Source organism: Eucyclogobius newberryi, unplaced genomic scaffold (assembly GCF_026437365.1).
Source record: "Eucyclogobius newberryi isolate DKJ021-1_F unplaced genomic scaffold, fEucNew1.0.hap1 SCAF_5, whole genome shotgun sequence".
In the NCBI taxonomy this organism is placed as follows: Eukaryota; Metazoa; Chordata; class Actinopteri; order Gobiiformes; family Gobiidae; genus Eucyclogobius; species Eucyclogobius newberryi.
The window spans coordinates 42,178,247-42,185,746 of NW_027316167.1; positions in this window are offsets into that span (position 1 = coordinate 42,178,247).

Sequence of the window (7,500 nt, forward strand, 5' to 3'; positions counted from 1 at the left end):
CACGCCGATGACGCGCCGCCATGACGCGCCGCCATGACGCGCCGCCATGACGCGCCGCCATGACGCGCCGCCATGACACGCTGCCGCCATGACACGCCGCCGCCATGACACGCCGCAATGACACGCCGCCATGACACGCCGCCATGACACGCCGCCGCCATGACACGCCGCCATGACGCGCCGCCATAACATGCCGCCATGATGCGCCGCCATGACACGCCACCATGACACGCCGCCATGACACGCCGCCATGACACGCCGCCATGACACGCCGCCATGACGCGCCGCCATGACGCGCCGCCATGACATGCCGCCATGATGCGCCGCCATGACACGCCACCATGACACGCCGCCATGACACGCCGCCATGACATGCCGCCACGATGCGCCGCCATGACGCGCCACCATGACACGCCGCCATGACACGCCACCATGACACGCCGCCATGACACGCCGCCATGACATGCCGCCACGATGCGCCGCCATGACACGCAGCCATGACACGCCGCCGCCATGACACGCCGCCGCCATGACGCGCCGCCATGACATACCGCCATGATGCGCCGCCATGACACGCCGCCATGACACGCCGTCATGACACGCCGCCATGACACGCCGCCATGACACGCCGCCGCCATGATGCGCCGCCATGACATGCCGCCATGATGCGCCGCCATGACACGCCACCATGACACGCCGCCATGACATGCCGCCATGACATGCCGCCATGATGCGCCGCCATGACACGCCGCCCTGACACGCCGCCGCCCTGACACGCCGCCGCCATGACACGCCGCCATAACATGCCGCCATGACACGCCGCCACGACACGCCGCCATGAGACACGCCGCCGCCATGACACGCCGCCGCCATGACACGGCGTTTATCACTGAACCTGTGGAACTTCAGTGACCACAGTTAGAATCCAATTTTGGATATTAAAATAGATTGTAAATGACAAACAGAAGTGACAGAGATGGATCAGTCCAATGAGCTTCTGGTGAAGGGGTTTGACACTAAACACTGAAGAAATGACCCTAACATACACTTCCCACTACTGCCATCAGGGGGCGTCAGACATCATCAGCAACATGTGTGTTTGTTTGTCTTTACGTACAATATGTTAATCTTATATAATGGTTGGGTAAAAGTGAAGGTCAAGGTCACGCAGGTCACGCAGGTTAGGGATCATCTCAAAATAGGTTGAAGCTGAAAGGACTTCATAATTTTCATCTCTCTCTGGACCCCCTCCCCCCCAAAAGACTTGAGGGAGGGGGGAGTGGCTTCACATCAAATGTTAGACGTTGATAAAACGATAGTAGCTTGATGGACCTGTTCACCTTTAGTCCCTGAACATCCTTTGGTAAGTTTATCAGTAAAAGTTATGAATTCTCCAAATAATGTCACTGCATGTTTGTTTACTCAGTCCACATGGTCCAGGGCGCGCCGTGGCCAGCGCGGGGAGCGGGTTCTCCCTCGCACGGGCCACTGCGCGCTGTGATCCCCGCACGGGCCACTGCGCGTTGTGATCCCCGCACGGGCAAACATGGCGCGCCGTGCTCCCCCGTACGCACTCCCCGTGCTCCGCGCCGCACCCGCCGCCTAATGTCGGCCTAATGCTCGTCGCTGAGAGAGTTTTTTAGCATTTCAAAACAATGACTGACACAACGATGTATTGAAGCTTCAAAGCAACAAAAAGACGAAATGTAGGTTCAACCCCCCAAGACGAAAAATATTACGTCTTTTCAACTTCAACCCATTTTGAGATGATCCCTAACGTAGGTCACGTAGGTCACGTAGGTTATGTAGGTCACGTAGGTCACGTAGGTTACGTAGGTAAGTAGGCTTGTTAATCAGATGTGAATGGATTTTAAATTAGAATGTGATTTAAACGTATCGATACTAAGTTTGATGATTGTGGTTTAAAAATCGATTTCAAGAATTATATTTGAATGTTAAAATGTTGGTATCGTGACAACACAAATGTCATTTAATCCCTGAATAAAACATCAACAAATACGTTTTAATCTAATAAGTGATGAAACTCATCACCAGTTTAGGAAATACCACTTTGCCTCGTGAGAGCAGCGACACCGCCATCCTCCAACCGCCTGTCAGAAGAGCTTTAACCCTGTCAAACCCTGTCAACAGGCTGAGGACACCTGCCACAATGTCCCCCTGATGCAGGCTGAGGACACCTGCCACAATGTCCCCCTGATGCAGGCTGAGGACACCTGCCACAATGTCCCCCTGATGCAGGCTGAGGACACCTGCCACAATGTCCCCCTGATGCAGGCTGAGGACACCTGCCACAATGTCCCCTGATGCGAGGACAGTCCACAGACACCAGAGGAGCTCAGGTGAGACATTTATTCCTTTAGTTTGGAAGAAGATCATATTCAGATGGAAATGTATGAATAATATCTATGGAATATCTGAAGAGTGAAAACACAACAGAACCATGAGCTGCTCAATGTTAGTCACAAGTCTGTCCCCACGTCTTTTAACCATGAACATCTTTTGAACCGTTACACACTCAGACAGGGCGGGTGAAGTGACACTGTGCGGCAGGAGCGGTCATGGCCTTGTTTTCAACAACAAGAAGCGAGACGCAGAGAGAGATGACAAATCCCCCAAACTAATCTACATAAAAGAATCCTGCAGCATAACCTCCATGAGAATATAGCCTCTCATGCTAACGCTAGCATGGCGGCTACACCACCAGCTCCAGAGGCGGGGCCTCTGGACCACATGACTCTGCAGTGCTGACCCACATTTCACTCAGATCGCATTTAGAATATTAAAATCAAGGGTGTTGAGTTTGAAGCAAAAGGTTAACAAGTATTTTCCCGATATCTATAACTTTTTCATGGACAAATAAATGAGAATTCTTTATGTCGATTCATAGATTGATTGATTGATTCATTCATCTGCTGCTGTTTAAGGGTCAGCTCGTCACAGGGTCAGCACAGACTCTGGAGCCTCCATAAGCACACAGCTCTAGAGCTAAACATATTCAAGAAACACAAAGAAATAATAACCCAATTATAGTCTTGAAAAATGACTATAATTGTTTTTACATGAAAAATAGCTTCACTGGCATTTTGTCCCAAATCAATCAATCAATCAATCACAGTCCTTCCCAGTAACAACATCACCTCCAACTCACAGTACTCAAGTAGAAGTTGGGGAAACTACTCCTCAAGTAACTGCGTTTCCACCATAAATGCATGAGAAAAGGGTCGATTATAGTTCACACTTATTATAAGGACGTGTCATAAAGCTGCTGTCTCTGTGTGAGCGACACTCAAGTCCAGAGAGAATGACCACTGACCAGAAGACTGACCGCTGATTCATCAGCCTTAACGTCCCGCCCTGTGCAGTCCAAGGATGTCTGTGCAGCTGTGCTCCTCTGGGGGCTCCTCTGGGGGCTCCTCCTCTGGGGGCTCCTCTGGGGGGCTCCTCTGGGGGCTCCTCCTCTGGGGGCTCCTCTGGGGGCTCCTCTGGGGGGCTCCTCTGGGGGCTCCTCCTCTGGGGGCTCCTCTGGGGGGGCTCCTCTGGGGGCTCCTCTGGGGGGTCCTCTGGGGGGTCCTCTGGGGGGGCTCCTCTGGGGGCTCCTCTGGGGGCTCATCCTCTGGGGGCTCCTCTGGGGGGTCCTCTGGGGGGCTCCTCTGGGGGCTCCTCCTCTGGGGGCTCCTCTGGGGGCTCCTCTGGGGGCTGCTGCAGGTAAATTACCCTGAAGTCCATCGGTCTCATGGATAAAATGTTTGACCTGATGATAGGGTCAAACTCCTGAAACAGGTTCTGACCGACACTATTCTTAAAATATGCATTTCACATAAGGTGATAAAAGCACAGTTAGGGGATTGCCCGATGGTGCAGTGGTTAAGGTACAGCACGCTCCAGGTGTCGTGAGGTTCAAATCTGACTCTGACAATTTATTGCATGTCCTCCCTTCTCTCATCCCCCATTTCACACTTTCTTTCCTGTCTAATAAAGTGAGTGTGAGGTCAGACTCTGGTGCAGTGAGTGTGAGGTCAGACTTTGCGGTGAGTGTGAGGTCAGACTCTGGTACAGTGAGTGTGAGGTCAGACTTTGCGGTGAGTGTGAGGTCAGACTCTGGTGCGGTGAGTGTGAGGTCAGACTTTGCGGTGAGCGTGAGGTCAGACTTTGCGGTGAGTGTGAGGTCAGACTCTGGTGCGGTGAGTGTGAGGTCAGACTTTGCAGTGAGTGTGAGGTCAGACTCTGGTGCAGTGAGTGTGAGGTCAGACTTTGCGGTGAGTGTGAGGTCAGACTCTGGTGCAGTGAGTGTGAGGTCAGACTCTGGCGCGGTGAGTGTGAGGTCAGACTTTGCGGTGAGTGTGAGGTCAGACTCTGGTGCGGTGAGTGTGAGGTCAGACTTTGCGGTGAGCGTGAGGTCAGACTTTGCGGTGAGTGTGAGGTCAGACTCTGGTGCGGTGAGTGTGAGGTCAGACTTTACGGTGAGTGTGAGGTCAGACTCTGGTGCGGTGAGTGTGAGGTCAGACTCTGGTGCGGTGAGTGTGAGGTCAGACTCTGGTGCGGTGAGTGTGAGGTCAGACTCTGGTGAGGTGAGTGTGAGGTCAGACTCTGGTGCGGTGAGTGTGAGGTCAGACTCTGGTGCGGTGAGTGTGAGGTCAGACTCTGGTGCGGTGAGTGTGAGGTCAGACTCTGGTGCGGTGAGTGTGAGGTCAGACTCTGGTGCGGTGAGTGTGAGGTCAGACTCTGGTGCGGTGAGTGTGAGGTCAGACTCTGGTGCGGTGAGTGTGAGGTCAGACTCTGGTGCGGTGAGTGTGAGGTCAGACTCTGGTGCGGTGAGTGTGAGGTCAGACTCTGGTGCGGTGAGTGTGAGGTCAGACTCTGGTGCGGTGAGTGTGAGGTCAGACTCTGGTGAGGTGAGTGTGAGGTCAGACTCTGGTGCGGTGAGTGTGAGGTCAGACTCTGGTGCGGTGAGTGTGAGGTCAGACTCTGGTGCGGTGAGTGTGAGGTCAGACTCTGGTGCGGTGAGTGTGAGGTCAGACTCTGGTGCGGTGAGTGTGAGGTCAGACTCTGGTGCGGTGAGTGTGAGGTCAGACTCTGGTGCGGTGAGTGTGAGGTCAGACTCTGGTGCGGTGAGTGTGAGGTCAGACTCTGGTGCGGTGAGTGTGAGGTCAGACTCTGGTGCGGTGAGTGTGAGGTCAGACTCTGGTGCGGTGAGTGTGAGGTCAGACTCTGGTGCGGTGAGTGTGAGGTCAGACTCTGGTGCGGTGAGTGTGAGGTCAGACTCTGGTGCGGTGAGTGTGAGGTCAGACTCTGGTGAGGTGAGTGTGAGGTCAGACTCTGGTGCGGTGAGTGTGAGGTCAGACTCTGGTGCGGTGAGTGTGAGGTCAGACTCTGGTGCGGTGAGTGTGAGGTCAGACTCTGGTGCGGTGAGTGTGAGGTCAGACTCTGGTGCGGTGAGTGTGAGGTCAGACTCTGGTGCGGTGAGTGTGAGGTCAGACTCTGGTGCGGTGAGTGTGAGGTCAGACTCTGGTGCGGTGAGTGTGAGGTCAGACTCTGGTGCGGTGAGTGTGAGGTCAGACTCTGGTGCGGTGAGTGTGAGGTCAGACTCTGGTGCGGTGAGTGTGAGGTCAGACTCTGGTGAGGTGAGTGTGAGGTCAGACTCTGGTGCGGTGAGTGTGAGGTCAGACTCTGGTGCGGTGAGTGTGAGGTCAGACTCTGGTGCGGTGAGTGTGAGGTCAGACTCTGGTGCGGTGAGTGTGAGGTCAGACTCTGGTGCGGTGAGTGTGAGGTCAGACTCTGGTGCGGTGAGTGTGAGGTCAGACTCTGGTGCGGTGAGTGTGAGGTCAGACTCTGGTGCGGTGAGTGTGAGGTCAGACTCTGGTGCGGTGAGTGTGAGGTCAGACTCTGGTGTGGTGAGCGACGTGGCCAAATGTGTGAAAAACAAACAAGAAAGTCATGAAATTCTGACAAAAGAGTGAAGCGTGTGAGAAGGTTCCAGAGGAGGAGCTCAAAGTCACATGTCCATCCCAGAGGAGGAGCTCAAAGTCACATGTCTGGAGGGAATTCTGTTGGAAAAAGTGTGTCTTGTTTCTTCATAATGCAACTGTGTGAGAAACAGCGCCACCAGGAGGTGAACCACTGTCACACGTTCTGGAGGGTCCTTTCAATCACAAATATGTGACTGAAAGTGGCTAATCCAGTTACATGTCTACCCGGAGACATTTTGAGTTATTCACAGATTCTGAAAGTGTGAATTCAAAGCTTTCCAATGATGTCTCACTCATGTAGATCTGATAATATTTGAGTCAGTTGTGGTTATTTGAATGTATACAACTCTCAAACCCATTCACTGAGAAAACGGCTTCCAAAATTTCTCACCGGAGTGAGCCCAGAGTCACAGGGGCATTGCATTTGTCGATAAACATAATTCACAGTTGATTCATTCAACACAAACAACAAAAGATAAGATAAGATAAAATAGCCTTTAATGTTACAACGCAGTAGATACAGGGGGAAAGGACAGTAACTTATAGGAAGTTTAAAAAACACTCTTAATAGAAGAACTCTTATAAACAGATGCCAGGGCCAGGTATACGAACTGCAACGGGTCCATGGCTTTGAATATATGAGATATGAGATAATAGATATGATATGTACACCACCAGAGTCTAATTACATCAGAGATCACATCCTCATCCTCTTCTTCCTCTGTGCACTCTTCTGTGCTGTGACTCTCGTCTCTTGGCATCAAAGCTGTAAACAAATAACAGGACATTTAAGAAATGGCTAACTATTTCACATAAAACACTCATTAACTATTTTTTTTTTAACACAATGTGAGAGTTTCAATATAAATACGTGAAGTGCTGATAACTCTTGATCTTTGGAAGCCGTCTGAAGAAGGGACTCAGATGCTTCTGCCAGTCCAAGTTCTTGACAAACACTTTGCCATCCACCGTTCCAACAAGCTGTGGGATATTGAGGTGAGACTCAGGAGAGCTGTTTTCCACTCCCTGATGACAAGGGCGACACTGTAAAAAAATGAGAACAGAAGAAAACATATCTTAAGCAGAGAGCAGCACTGAAGTTTTGCCAGGCTAATGTTTACACATTACAGTAGTCAAATAATATAAACTAACCTCAGCGATGTCTTCCAAAGTGTCAACCCTGGTCTTCATGTATGCTCGCTTGATAATCTGATGATCTGTGCGTGGCCTGCAGCTTCTGATGTGTGGGAGAAGCTGTTTCCACAGTGATCTGAAGCTTGATGTACAAACTGCAGGCTCACCTGAAAAACAGATGTTGCTTATGGTTAATTATACTCTAATCATTAAAACACGAAAATCACCAAAATAATGTTTTACACTTACCACGCTCCTTAGCAGACTTCACGTAGAGACAGGTCATGTCAGTCAGGGTGTCTTTGCCAATTCTGAAAAGGGGGATAAAAGGATTAGGGTTAACAGTAATATGGGAATAACACGCTTCACAGATAACAGT